Source organism: Manis pentadactyla, chromosome 14, assembly GCF_030020395.1.
Source record: "Manis pentadactyla isolate mManPen7 chromosome 14, mManPen7.hap1, whole genome shotgun sequence".
Lineage (NCBI taxonomy): Eukaryota > Metazoa > Chordata > Mammalia > Pholidota > Manidae > Manis > Manis pentadactyla.
Genome location: NC_080032.1, coordinates 74,533,761 through 74,548,516, shown reverse-complemented (window position 1 = coordinate 74,548,516; position 14,756 = coordinate 74,533,761). Strand labels below are relative to the sequence as shown.

The 14,756-nt window shown below is 34.3% G+C and overlaps 1 long non-coding RNA gene across 1 annotated transcript in view; it reads left to right on the top strand.

Annotated features, from left to right (window-relative positions):
* The window catches only part of LOC130680755 (uncharacterized), a 108,107-nt gene that overhangs the window by 15,019 nt on the left and 78,332 nt on the right, over nucleotides 1-14,756 (top strand). The window contains exon 2 of the long non-coding RNA XR_008993800.1: nucleotides 3,046-3,085. This is a non-coding gene — a long non-coding RNA (uncharacterized LOC130680755). The remainder of the gene's footprint in view (nucleotides 1-3,045; nucleotides 3,086-14,756) is intronic.

The window sequence follows — 14,756 nt, the reverse complement described above, 5'->3', positions numbered from 1 at the left end:
TTCCCTTCCTCCATATCTATTCCATCACCCCATCCTATTCCTATTAATGTTGATTAAGTTAGAACCATCTTCTCTGCTACTCTACTGACACTCCTCCAGACAAAATCACCATCACGCTGTATACTACTGAGAGCTGTTCTTAACAGTTCATCCTGTGTGTACTATGTTTGACTTTTGTAATCTCTGACCTCACCCCCAAAATCAGAGTGATCTTTAAGAAGTGCAAATATCATCATGGCAGATGTTATCTGACAATAGCATTCTGGTCTATATTTAGGTTGGAGAATCATGTATATATTGTAGAACACTGCGAATGCAATTGTTAATGTTGGTAGAAAAAAGGTGAAATTCTAAAGGTAACCTTGGTTGTGAGAAGAGTATTGACATTAAAACTGAGTTTAACTTCCTCTTTGGCCACCAACTAGCTATGTGACCCTGGAAAAATCACTAACTCCCTCCAGTTTGCTTATTATTAAGTGTGTACTTAAATGAGTTAATTTCTAAAATACAATATTACCTTGAAATTTTCTGATTATATTTTAAAATAACTTCAAGAGAATAGCATAACTTTGTTCTTATAAGGAAACACAGGTTTGTAACTGTGTTTTACACAAGTGAACTGATCATTCGATTTATGGAGTTAAGAATACCATATGTGCTTAATGAATATAAGCATATTGTCTGAATGGCAATTTCAAAAAGATGTTGAGAAGCCAAATGAATGTTCTCAAAACCAGAATCTCAAGAACATCTTTCAACTGAAGTAAGACTAGAAATTCGAAGTTGCTCAGTATTTTTTAACAAATCACTCACTGAACATTCACCACTCTCCTTTTATCCATTCTTTTGTTCCTTCCTGACATTGACAGGGTAATTTTTTTCCCCCTCTCTCTCCTTCAAATAAATGGTGGTGACAACAAAAATGTGGATATTTTTAGATCTGATTTAGAGGACAGCAGTCTGTTGGATATTTGCTTTTGACCCTATCTCCAATAAAATTAAATTGATGTCATTGACAAGTAGTAGTATTTGACAGATGCATTTATCAAGATGGTGAGAAATTATTGTGGTTGGCTCATGGGAATGTAAGTAGATGTGATGGGATGAAACCAAGCCACTGACAATCACAGCCTGGATATCAGGACAAACACCATAACAGTGCTCCGACCTCTTTGGGGAAATTGCAGAAGATTTTTTTCGGTACATTCAAAACTTTTATCTGGCAACTGAAGTGGAGTGGTGAAATCAGACTTGTGAATTCTCCTTCATATTGGCTGCTTCTCAACTGAAAGAGACTTATAAATAAGAAACTAATTTTCTACAAAGAAAACTTGGTATTGTCTTTGATGACTTTTAAGCTTATTTTACTCTGCCAACAATTTTGCTTATTATCTTTATATAACTTTATCTAACTTTCCATCATTATGATAGGTATAGAAACTATGAAAACAAATAAGGTATGGTCCTTGTTAAAAAGCTCACATTCGAGCAAAGGATTAATCATACAGCAATATAGTCAATATATATATATAAGAGCAGATGTTATTAGAACTCAGAAAAAATAATTGATTAAGGGGTGAAGAGATGCAAGTGGTATAAAAGAAACCTTCAAAGAAGGGACAAATGAACTGTGATGTAAAGGATGACAGAAAACGAGTTAAATCTAAGTAGAATAGTGTGAGCAAAAGCAGGAGATGTGTACAGTTGGACATAATATGGTAAAATCACATTTGTGCTTGGCTCCTTTGTGTTAGATTCGATTGGCTTATTAGAATGTACACTAGTATGAGAAATGTTTTATTCACTACCACATCTCCAGCACCTAGAACAGTGCTATTCCCTTGCTGGCATTTGATAACCCTATTTTCTAAAAGTAATGCCTTTCTTCTTTAGTGGGTTTTGAAATTTTTATTTAAATATAGAAGTATTTTACATGTAATTTAACAGATTTAAAAAATACATTTAGATTTGCATTCCTCAGTACCTTGGAGGACTCTGAAGAGTTCAGCATGCCAAACTCTGCTAATGTATGGCACATAGGAAATAGAATGTGAATAATGTGAAAGCTTATATACAAGTAAATGTGATATTGCATGACATGTCATAGACTCTACTGTCATATCTCAGTATATGTCAACTTTGTTTCAATTCTTCTAAACACTGATTTCATCTTTAAGTAACATCTATTCTTAAAAGTACAAATAATACTAAATTTAGTTTTTTTCTAAGTCTGAGGTAACTATTACATAGTTTAGTATACTTGGAATCTTTTGAAGCACCTGGTTTCAGATGATCAAAAAGTGAAACTACACTATGTTACCACTCTGATTTTCTTATAATTAGAACAAATGCTCAGCAATATAAATTAATGAACTCTACTTTTTATTTCACTGATTAGAGTATTTTAAACCTTTTAATTGATACTTTTAAAAACATTCTTTCATTTTAGGTTTTTGTAAAAATGGGTGTTTGTCTAAATTTTATCCATTTGGACTATTTAAAATGTTTTTAAAGCTCATTTCTTCACTTAAATAAAAGAAAAAAGCATCACTTCAAGTTCAAAAGAATTTATTTCTTATAGCTCATAAGACTTTCCAGCTTTTATTCACATCTGGACACTAATATTGGAGACAGAAAGCAAATCATCCAAAAGACAATTATTTCCATTTCAGTTGGAGAGCAAAAAAGCCCAAGATATGTGATCTGAGAAAATCAGAAATACTCTGCTCCCAAACACTAGATTCTGTGTAAGGGGCACATGGACCTTCTTGGCTAAGGTGGTTTTCTTTGAAGTTACAAGCTCGAAGTGTAGCTGGAGTTACTAGGTATTTTGAATACATTGAGTTGATGTCATAATATATTTTGGTGTTAGATTAATAAACTTTATGAAGAATAAGGAGAAAACTTTTCCTCTTACTCTTTTAATCAGAGGGCAGATAATTACTTACTTCTGAATAGGTTATTTTTTAAAAATAGAAAAAAAAAGAAATATGAAGATGTTTGTGTTCTTCACAAAAATAGAGATATCTCTTCTCTTTTCTACAGAAGCAGAAGGACTGAACACGGGATGGAGGATGGTTATAAGGTAAATTTAATCTTTTTTTTCAGTAACATCAATAGTGCCTATAGCTGAGACTGAGGAATATGGTTGGTCTGAATAATAAGTAATCTAGTCCTTTTTGCCAAAAGCCTTAGATTTGAGGAACAATTACCTAACTGCTTAAAAACAAACAAACAAACAAACCAAAGGAGTCCTCTAAACTACCAACTAATATAAAGAGCAAACTTATAAAGGATATTTGGAAGGCTGTCTTATTTTATTGTATGTCAACTTTGTTTCAATTCTTCTAAACACTGATTTCATCTTTAAGTAACATCTATTCTTAAAAGTACAAATAATACTAAATTCAGTTTTTTTCTAAGTCTGTGGTAACTATTACATAGTTTAGTATACTTGAAATCTTTTGAAGCACCTGGTTTCAGATGATCAAAGAGTGAAACTACACTATGCTACCACTCCGATTTTCTAATAACTAGAATATGCCAATTTGAATCAGGCATTTTAAAAGTTATTTAAACATATTCAGAATTGCATTTAAATCTATGCTACAGGACCCTGACTAGAGTGACTTAAATAAGTAACCAATCAATGGTAACAAGAAGTTCCTGACATCAGCCAATACTGTGCTTCCTGTACTGAAAGATCTAGAGGTATTTCACCTTTCTGGTCTGCTAAAATAAAATAATAAAAAAAAATCTTTTAAAGCTAAATCTTTCCAGTTTTATTGAGAAATAATTGACTTGTATCACTGTGTAAGTTTAAGGTGTGTGGCATGATGATTTGATATACATATATTGTGAAATGTTTACCATGAAAGGTTCAATGAAAATCCACTTCTTATATATATTACAGTAAAAAAGAAAAAGAAAAAAATATTCTTATGAAAAGAACTCAGGATTTACTCTCTTAATTTTCATATGGATCCTATGGCAGTATTCTCTATAGTTGTATTGTATGTGATATCCTTAGTGCTTATTTATCTTATAAATCATTTATCTTATTCTTGTAGCTTATGAAGGAAGTTCACACCCATTGGCCACCTTCCTCCAGTTCCCCTCCCCTCACCTGGCCTGCTGACTTTAATATGGGGCTATCTTTTTTATGTTCATAGCAAGATGTCGACTGAAGTTCTGGGCTACACTCATGTTTTATATAAAAATAAAATGAGGGCCTGAGCAAAGGGTAAGTACATGTCAGTTGAATCTCTCACTTTTGATCAGGACAGAAAGCGGTGGATTTTCATAGTTGGAAGGGTATCTGGGAAGGCAAGTGTCTACAGTCATAAGTACTGTTATCCCCCCCCAGCACTGGAATTCTGCTAGTTAGGAAGAAAGAGAAGGTAGGTATTAGATGAGCAATTGGCACCGTCTCCTAATTTGTCTTTAAAAATTTTGGTTGTCTAATGTTGCTAATCAAGTTATTGTAATGAATAATGTATTTAGCAAAAATAAACAGTGGGGCCTGAATAAACAGCACGATTAAATCTCTGGGGGAAAAGACTTTACCTCATTGTTCAGACCATGGTATTATCCAAAAAATATAATAAAGTTCTGGTGTCTGTAAATCAATCTTATAGTTTTACTTTTTAAGACAGTTAAAACTGGATTATAGAAGAACTCCCCTAATGATTATAATTGTTTACCGTTCTGGCCAATCAAACACACAAAAGATAAATAAGAGCTATGGCTACTGGGCAAAGTTTCTATTAGCATGTTTGTGATTGCTTTTCTAGAATACTTAAGATAGTCAACTGAAATATGCTTATAGAATAATATGGCTAGATTAAGGTACAAAATTTTGATGTTTTTTCCGTATACTAAAATAATCAGAGAGAAAGTATAATGGAGAAAGCCCTTTGTAATAAAAATGTAAAATAAGTAGAAAATGAGAAATAATCTTAACAAAAATTAATGGGAACTTAACAAATGCATACACTTAAGTTTATAGATATATGAGAAGTCTTGGAAAATGGAGCAAGATATTTTGTTGTTCCTAAACTGAAAGACTAAAGACTGGATTTTTACAAAATGTTGATGCTTCCAGAATTATATCAGATATTTAATGTAACTTTAACATACTCCAATTTGAAAACTTACTTGTTAAGTATTTATCTGAAAGTGTATCTATTAAGTATGAGCATAAGAACAGCTATGATAATTTTGAAAAGAGTTAGAGAAATGACTGTAGCCACCTAGGGCTTAATACTCTTTTATAATGTACTATATAAAAGTGTAGGTAGGTAAAATCTATAACTATCATAAGTTGCTGTTAAATTGGACCTAATATTATCAACTTAATATGTGATAAGTAAAGCATCATGAATCAAAGGGCAAATGCCAGCCATTCAATATTATTGAATTTAAAAAATAGCTTTAACAAATACTGCAAGAGATACTCACTGAGAGATAATCCTTTAGTTAATAAAGGAGCATATAGTTAATACAGAGCATAAAACTGTGGGAAGTGGGCCAAAGAAAAACATGTTAATGTGTCTGAGATTTGAGCTCCCATTTGTTATGTAGATGACTATGTACATATGTATGTTATGTAGAAGGACTATGTGCCCTTCTACTGGCGCTCCTTTTAATTTTTTTTCACAAAACATAAACTATTTAATTCTGATTTTTAAAAAGGAAAATAATTTACTGTATTGAAACAGCCCATTCATCATACAAAGTGTTTGATTCTGTCACTTCAAGTGCTTGTTAAATCCCTTCCAGCTGCTACAATCAAGGACCAGGTACTTCTAAGGTCTGGCACTTTTTGAGCTCCATTACACCTTTAAGTATGATTCTTCAATCCAATTCTAGCCTTCATAATAATCAAGTGCCCACTCCAGTTAACTTCAAGGCAACTGGGAACTTAGAATTCTCCATATGTGTCTGTATCTGATTTTCAATCAGACCTCTTCATCCACAACCTGAAAGGTACTGAATATCTATGAAGTAGTATAGTAACAATCTCACTTAAAGCAGTGTCAAGAGTAGCATCACTGAAATAAAACTTTGGCAAGGAAACTAATCTATAAAAGGGAGACTTCTCCAAACCAACAAGGAAGTAAGTTAGTGATAGAACTGAAGAGTAATGTATTCTATCATCGCACCTACATGAATCCATTGATTAAATAATTTAGCATCAAAGTGGAGTTCAATGTCATTTAAATTACAGCAAAAAGAAGGAATTCTATGTTTAATAATCTACATTGAAGAAAGTTTACACACAGACCTTATCTATATATAATGGTGGATTTGTTCAACAAGTATTTATTAAACATCTATTGGGAGCATTGGTGACATGTGTATGTATACAATAAAATGTAATTCAAAAAAATTATAAAGTAGCAAAAGAGAACTCAGCGACCTTTAAATGCCTAGCTCAATCATTCACTTCTTTTCTTTTTTTCTTTTAAAAATTTTATAATAGCTTTATTGAGATGTATTCACATGCCAAAATATTCACCCTATTCAGTTGAACAATTCAGTGGTTTTCAGCATATTAACAGAGTTGTGCACCCATCAGGCCTATTTAATTTCAGCACATTTTCATCATTCCATTTGTTATTAAAGTTGTTTCCTGTTTCTTCCCAATCCTCCCAGCTATGGAAAACCACTAATTTACCTTCTGTCTTTCTGTCACATAAATGGAACTATATCATGCAAGCCTTTCAAGTGCTTCTTTTACTTAGTATAATTTTTTGAAGGTTTATCTTTTACTCTTTTTGATGAATAGCATTCCATTGTATCAGTAAACCGTATTTTGTTTATCCTTTGGTTAGTTAATAGCCATTTTGGTTGTTTCCACTTTTTGGCTACCATGAATTATCTGCTGTGAACATTCACATACAAGTTTTTGTGTTGGACATATGTTGTCGTTTATCTTGGATTTGCTGTCTTATTTAGCATGTCCACTAACATTATATTTTACTGGCAGCCAACATTCTTCCACGGCTAGCTGAGTGTTTTTAGTGCTGTTACTAGTCTGATAAATTAATTCATTGTCCAATTCTGATGGCTGCTTTCTGGGTAAAATTAATATTTGCTGTATTTCTTCCCCTACCCAGGCTTTAGTGAGATATAATTAATATATAGAATTGTGTAAGTTTAAGGTGCACAATGTATTGATACGTTTATACATTGCAAAATGATTACCGACTTAACATTAGCTAAAACCTATGTGTGATGGAGGTTTTACATCACGTAGTTCACATTAGTTTTTTGTGAAAGAGCATTGAAGATTTACTCTGTTAAAAACTTTTAAGCATATAATATATTATTGTTAACTATGATCACACTGCTGTGTATTAGAACCCCAGAACTTACTTATATTCTAACTGGAAGCTTGTATCTGTGCCTTTTCCCTAATGCTTCACCATCTTCCCCACCATCTTCCAGTCCCTGGCAACTACCATTCAACTTTCTCTTTCTTTGATTTTGGCGTATTTTAGATTTTACATATTAAGTGATATCATGCAGTATTTGTCTTTATCTGTCTGACTTCTGTCACTTAGGCATTATGCCCCACAAGCTCCATTCATGTTGTCACAAGAGACAGGATTTCTTTTTCTTTTATGGCTGAATAATATTCCGTTGTATACCTGTGGACCACTTCTTCATCCACTCATCATTGAAGGTTACTTAGGTTGTTTCCACATCATGGTTGTTTAATTGATACAATTTGGAAGTAGAATCCACAGGATTCCCTATGGATGAACATAGGATATGAAAGAGATAATTGAAGATGTTGCAGACTTATTAAACAAAGAAAATCTACAGAAGAAATAGCAAAGGAAAAGGGAAATGAGTCCTTTTTTGTGAGTGTTAAATTTGAAATGTGTCGTGACACCTGGTAAAATCATTGAGGGAGTGCATCTTCATAAGCATGAAGTCCGAAGACAGAGCCTAAGTCATTTCAAAACAAGTCGAAATGAGGGGAGCAATCAGCAAAGGAGACTAAGAAAGAACAATCAGTAGGGTAGGATGAAAATTAGATGAGAATGCAGTCCCAAAAACTGGGTAAAGAAAATCTTTCAGGAAACATAGTTATAACTAGTGCCAAATGCTGATAATCTGCCAATTCTGAATTATGAGATTTAACCATTGTTTTGAAATAAGACTCATCAATGTCCATAGAGATACTTTTATCAGAGAGAGAGTGTGAAAACTTGATTGGAGTGGATTTAGGAAAGAAAAGAATAAAATAATGGGAAACAGTAAGCCTAGACTGCTCTTGAAGAATTTTGCCAATAAAAAGGTGTGTATAAGAGGAGGAAGTGGAGCTAAAGAACACTTTTTAAAACTACACTTTTTAATTTAGAATAGCATTAGATTTATAATACAGACGGTACCTCTGTATCCCACACCAAGTTTCTCATATTATTAATACTTCACATTAATGTGATACATTTGTCACAATCAATGAACTAACATTATTACTAATTAACATCTATATGCTAGTTAGATCCCTTAATTTTTACCTAAGTTCCTTTTTCAGTTCCAGAATCCTAGCTAAGAGGGAATATTATATTTAGTTACCTTATATCCTTGGGCTACTCTTGGCTGTAACTGTTTCTCAGACTTTTTTATTTAGGATAAACTTGGTCTACAGTTTTCCTATTTTATAATGTATTTATCTGGTTTCTTTTTTTTTTAAATTTTATTTTGGTATCATTAATCTACAATTACATGAAGGACATTATATTTACTAGGCTCCCCCCTTCACCAAGTCCCCCCCACATCCCCGTTCACAGTCACTGTCCATCAACATAGTAAGATGCTGTAAAATCACTACTTGTCACCAAGATCACAGTCACTGTCCTTCAACATGGTAAGATGCTGTAGAATCACTACTTATCTTCTCTGTGTTGTGCAGCCCTCCCCGTGCCCCCCCCACTATATATGCTAATCGTAATGCCCCCTTTTTTTCCTGCCCTTATTCCTCCCTTCCCACCCATCCTCCCCAGTCCCTTTCCCTTTGGTAACTATTAGTCCATTCTTGGGTTCTGTGCTTCTGCTGCTGTTTTGTTCATTCAGTTTTCTTTTGTTCTTATACTCCACAGATGAGTGAAATCATTTGGTACTTGTCTTTCTCCGCCTGGCTTATTTCACAGAGCATAATACCCTCTAGCTCCATCCATGTTGTTGTGAATGGTAGGATTTGTTTTTTTCTTATGGCTGAGTAATATTCCATTGTGTATATGTACCACCTCTTCTTTATCCATTCATCTACTGATGGACACTTAGGTTGCTCCCGTATCTTGGCTATTGTAAATAGTGCAGCGATAAACATAGGGGTGCATCTGTCTTTTTCAAACTGGGCTGCTGCATTCTTAGGGTAAATTCCTAGAAGTGGAATTCCTGAGTCAAATAGTATTTCTATTTTGAGCATTTTGAGGAACCTCCATACTGCTTTCCACAATGGTTGAACTAGTTTACATTCCCACCAGCAGTGTAGGAGGGTTCCCCTTTCTCCACAACCTCACCAAAATTTGTTGTTTGTCTTTTGGATGGTAGCCATCCTTACTGGTGTGAGATGATATCTCATTGTGGTTTTAATTTGCATTTCTGTGATGACAAGCAACGTGGAGCATCTTTTCATGTGTCTGTTGGCCATCTGAATTTCTTCTTTAGAGAACTGTCTATTCAGCTCCTCTGCCCATTTTTTAATTGGATTATTTGCTTTTTTTTTGTTGAGGTGTGTGAGCTCTTTATATATTTTGGATGTCAAGCCTTTATCGGATCTGTCATTTACGAATATATTCTCCCATACTGTAGGATACCTTTTTGTTCTATTGATGGTGTCCTTTGCTGTACAGAAGCTTTTCAGCTTGATATAGTCCCACTTTCATTTTTGCATTTGTTTCCCTTGCCCGGGGAGATATGTTCAAGAAGAGGTCACTCATGTTTATGTCTAAGAGATTTTTGCCTATGTTTTCTTCTAAGAGTTTTATGGTTTCATGACTTACATTCAAGTCTTTGATCCATTTTGAATTTACTTTTGTGTATGGGGTTAGACAGTGATCCAGTTTCATTCTCTTACATGTAGCTGTCCAGTTTTGCCAGCACCATCTGTTGAAGAGACTGTCACTTCCCCATTGTATGTCCATGGCCCCTTTATCAAATACTAGTTGACCATATATGTTTGGGTTAATGTTTGGAGTCTCTATTCTGTTCCATTGGTCTGTGGCTCTGTTCTTGTGCCAGTACCAAATTGTCTTGATTACTGTGGCTTTGTAGTAGAGCTTGAAGTTGGGGAGTGAGATCCCCCCCCACTTTATTCTTCCTTCTCAGAATTGCTTTAGCTATTTGGGGTCTTTGGTGTTTCCATATGAATTTTTGAACTATTTGTTCCAGTTCATTGAAGAATGCTGTTGGTAGTTTGATAGGGATTGCATCAAATCTGTATATTGCTTTGGGCAGGATGTCCATTTTGAAGATATTAATTCTTCCTAGCCAGGAGCATGGGATGAGTTTCCATTTGTTAGTGACCTCTTTAATTTCTCTTAAGAGTGTCTTGTAGTTTTCAGGGTATAGTTCTTTCACTACCTTGGTTTGGTTTATTCCTAGGTATTTTACTCTTTTTGATGCTATTGTGAATGGAATTGTCTTCCTGATTTCTCTTTCTATTAGTTTATTGTTAGTGTATAGGAAAGCCACAGATTTCTGTGTGTTAATTTTGTGTCCTGCAACTTTGCTGAATTCCAATATTAGCTCTAGTAGTTTTGGAGTGGAGTCTTTAGGGTTTTTTATGTACAATATCATGTCATCTGCAAATAGTGACAGTTTAACTTCTTCTGTACCAATCTGTATTCCTTGTATTTCTTTGTTTTGTCTAATTGCCGTGTCTAGGATCTCCAGTACTATGTTGAATAACAGTGGGGATAGTGGGCATCCCTGTCTTGTTCCCGATCGCAGAGGAAAAGCTTTCAGCTTCTCTCTGTACAGTATGACGTTGGCTGTGGGTTTCTCATATGTGGCCTTTATTATGTTGAGGTACTTGCCCTCTATACCCATTTTTTTGAGAGTTTTTATCATGAATGGATGTTGAATTTTATTGAATGCTTTTTCAGCGTCTATGGAGATGATCATGTGGTTTTTGTCTTTCTTTCTGTTGATGTGGTGGATGATGTTGATGGATTTTCGAATGTTTTACCATCCTTGCATCCCTGGGATGAATCCCCCTTGGTCATGGTGTATGGTGCTTTTGATGTATTTTTGAATTCGGTTTGCTAATATTTTGTTGAATATTTTTGCATCTACATTCATCGGGGATACTGGTCTGTAGTTTTCTTTTTTGGTGGGTCTTTGCCTGGTTTTGGTATTAGGGTGATGTTGGCTTCATAGAATGAGTATGGGAGTATTCCCTCCTCTTCTATTTTTTGGAAAACTTTAAGGAGAATGGGTATTATGTCTTCTCTGTATGTCTGATAAAATTCTGAGGTAAATCTGTCTGGCCTGGGGTTTTTTTCCTTGGGTAGTTTTTTGATTACTGCTTCAATTTCTTTGCTGGTAGTTGGTTTGTTTATATTTTGTGTTTCTTCCTTGATCAGTCTTGGAAGGTTGTATTTTTCTAGGAAGTTGTCCATTTCTTCTAGGTTTTCCAGCTTGTTAGCATATAGGTTTTCATAGTAGTCTTTAATAATTCTTTGTATTTCTGTGAAGTCTGTCGTGATTTTTCCGTTCTCATTTCTGATTCTGTTGATTTGTGTTGATTCTCTTTTCCTCTTAATAAGTTTGGCTAGAGGCTTATCTATTTTGTTTATTTTCTCAAAGAACCAGGTCTTGATTTCATTGATTTTTTTCTACTGTTTTATTCCTCTCAATTTTATTTATTTCTCCTCTGATCTTTATTATATCCCTCCTTCTGCTGATCTTAGTCCTCATTTGTTCTTCTTTTTCCAATTTCTATATGTAATCCACTCTTGATAGTAGACCTCTGTTGGTATGGTGGCAATGTGTGGGGAAGGATTATTATCCTACAGTTCTCCTGTCAGGTCTCTCTTTGCGTGGATCTGTGGATCTGGGCTCTAACTTTCGTCACTGTTTCTGCAATGGTAAAGATTGTTTACCCCTTGTCCTCTATACCCTTATCTGGCTGCAGAGTTTCCAGTCTATTTCTGTGACACCCTCGTTCATTCTGACTATGTTTTGTTTTTGTTTTTTCCTTGCAGTTGAGGCAGGCATGCCAAAGGGACCTGGAGTGGGATGAAGGAGCTTCTCCCCAAATGGGGTAAAGTTCTAGCAAACTTGTCCCCTAGAGAATAGGCCTCTTTTATGAAGAAACTTGTAGGCAAATTTAACAATGACTAATCTTCTCTCCCTGCAAATCCATGAGGAAAAATTATCACAATCTTCACCATAAGAGACTGGTGAGTTTCCTAAACATGAAGTTCATGAATGTCTTGGGGCCCCCTAAGATTAAAATCCCCAATTATTTCTCATTCTTACGTTTGTCTATGCTTAGTGTAACTCCAGGGGTGGGGGGGAAATCCCAGGGCAAAATACCTCTAAAACCAAAATCAGTCAAAGGGAGAAATAAAGTTAAGAAACCTGTTTATTTACAAGCAGTCGTCCCATCTCTCTCTTGACCAGGCTGCAGCAGCAGAAGGAAGCTCCACCCAAGCTCTCCGGTCCACATAAACCCTCCCACACCCTTGTAATAACCTACTTATATGTAGATGGACCACTCTCTCTATCCCTTGAGGCACCTATTGATATGCAGATACACTAAAGCCAGGCGAGATATTCTGGAAATAGTGCAATTTTACCCAGGCTAAGTCTCAAGCAATTTATCAAAATTGCCATTTAAGTGTTCCATTAAGTGTTAAGTCATTGATTTTTAGTTTGTCCACCAACAAATACAAACGATTGTCAGCAAAGCTTCAGAAGTCAGGAGACAGGCATGGAAGAGGTTCTCCATCTCAGCTCTCTGAAGGAACCATACTAAGCAAAAAGACATCTTTATCTCAGAACTTTAGCCTCCAGAACTTTGAGAGAATACATTTCTGTTGTTTAAGACACATAGTTTGTGCTATTTTGTTAGAGCAGCCCTAAGAAACTAATATATACATGAAATAGGAGAGAAAGTAGCATACATGGGCCAGAGTTTGTGAGAGGATCAGACGGAGGAAGCTTGTGGAAGTTGTCTTCTAATAATTTTTAAAAAAATAATTAGGAATCAAGGTCACAAGTTTGGAGATATTGAAGCAAGTAAAGGGTACAGAATAGACATCTGTGAGAGTGAGGGTAGGAAGAGACATGGGAAATGTGGTTGACAGCCAACTTGGTGTTAGGAGTTTGAGATTATAGTGAGGTTTTAATAACACATAGGAAAATGTGACTCAATATAGGGAGATTACAGTGGTGATAGCAGTGATAGGGTAGATTTCAGAGACACATAAAGGCATAATTAATATTATCCGGTGATTAGAAGTAGTGTATGAATGAGAATATGGAATCAAGAATGCTAACTGGATGGCTAACATGATCAAGTTACTAACTGAGAAGCAAACACAGAAGAAAAAAAGACTTTTGGTTTTAATCATATTTTTTCATTTTAAAATTTTACTACCCACCACTAATAGAATCAACAGTATTTCACTGTTTAATTCCCCCCTCCCCCACCAATTATGGTTTAAGTAAGTAATTTGTGGAGATAAATATGAAGAGATTTTTATACATGAGATTTTTTGGTTTATTCTTCAGACCCTCACAAACTTCTTTGAGGGACTACCTTTTGGAATTAAAATTCTTATAATTAACTTCAACACAAAGTTTTAAGCCAAGCATTTGTCACTTAATAAAGTGAAATGTACATTTTTTTCCAGAAATATCCATGTTTGTTTAATTAAAAAAAAACTTTGGAAAATTATAATAAAGCAAAGTAGCATAAGAGTTAAGCCATAAAATCTTTAATTGCTAAAACTCTAATGCCCAATTGTTTATCAAGTGCTTCCCATTACTTCAAAAATAGCTATTTAAAAGTTTAGAGGTCTTAATTACTTCAACATGCTATTGAAAATTGGGTGTGCCATTGGATTTCTACTAAATTCCTAGATGATATTATTTTATGTGTAAATAATCATCAGTTCTGTCTAATAGTACTTCTGTGGTGATAGAAATATTCTTTATCTTCAGTGTCCAAGCCTCTTGCCTCCTGAAGCTATTGAGCAGTTAAAATGAAGTCACTATACTTATGAAATGAATTTTAAGTTTTAATCTTAATTTAAACAGTCACATATGGTTAATGGCTATTATATTAACCAGTGCTTATGTATATCTAAATCTAGATAACTTGGAAAATTCCCTTGTTGCATGTTTTTATTTCTTAATATTATCCAACTCAGTGGTTTAAATGATTCACTGAGCTTGGAGGGAGAAAGAATTATGAATAAGTATTTTAAGCTTATACATAAGATTTATTTTAATGAGAAAGACTCTTTGTTAAAAAGTATATTTTTTTTAGGAATGTGGAAATAAGAATTTTCTTAAAGCTTTACCCATGTAGGTACAGGAAAATTATAAAAAAGTAAAAGATTATAGTGGGAAAACATAATCATAAAAAATTTTAAATGTCACAATATTTTATTTGGTGGAATTGAAGGAATCACAGTGAAAAACTTAACAATATAAAAAATACATCAGGCACATCTATGTGATTTAGAAAGGCAGTTTTTTTAGATCAGTATTAGAATATATTT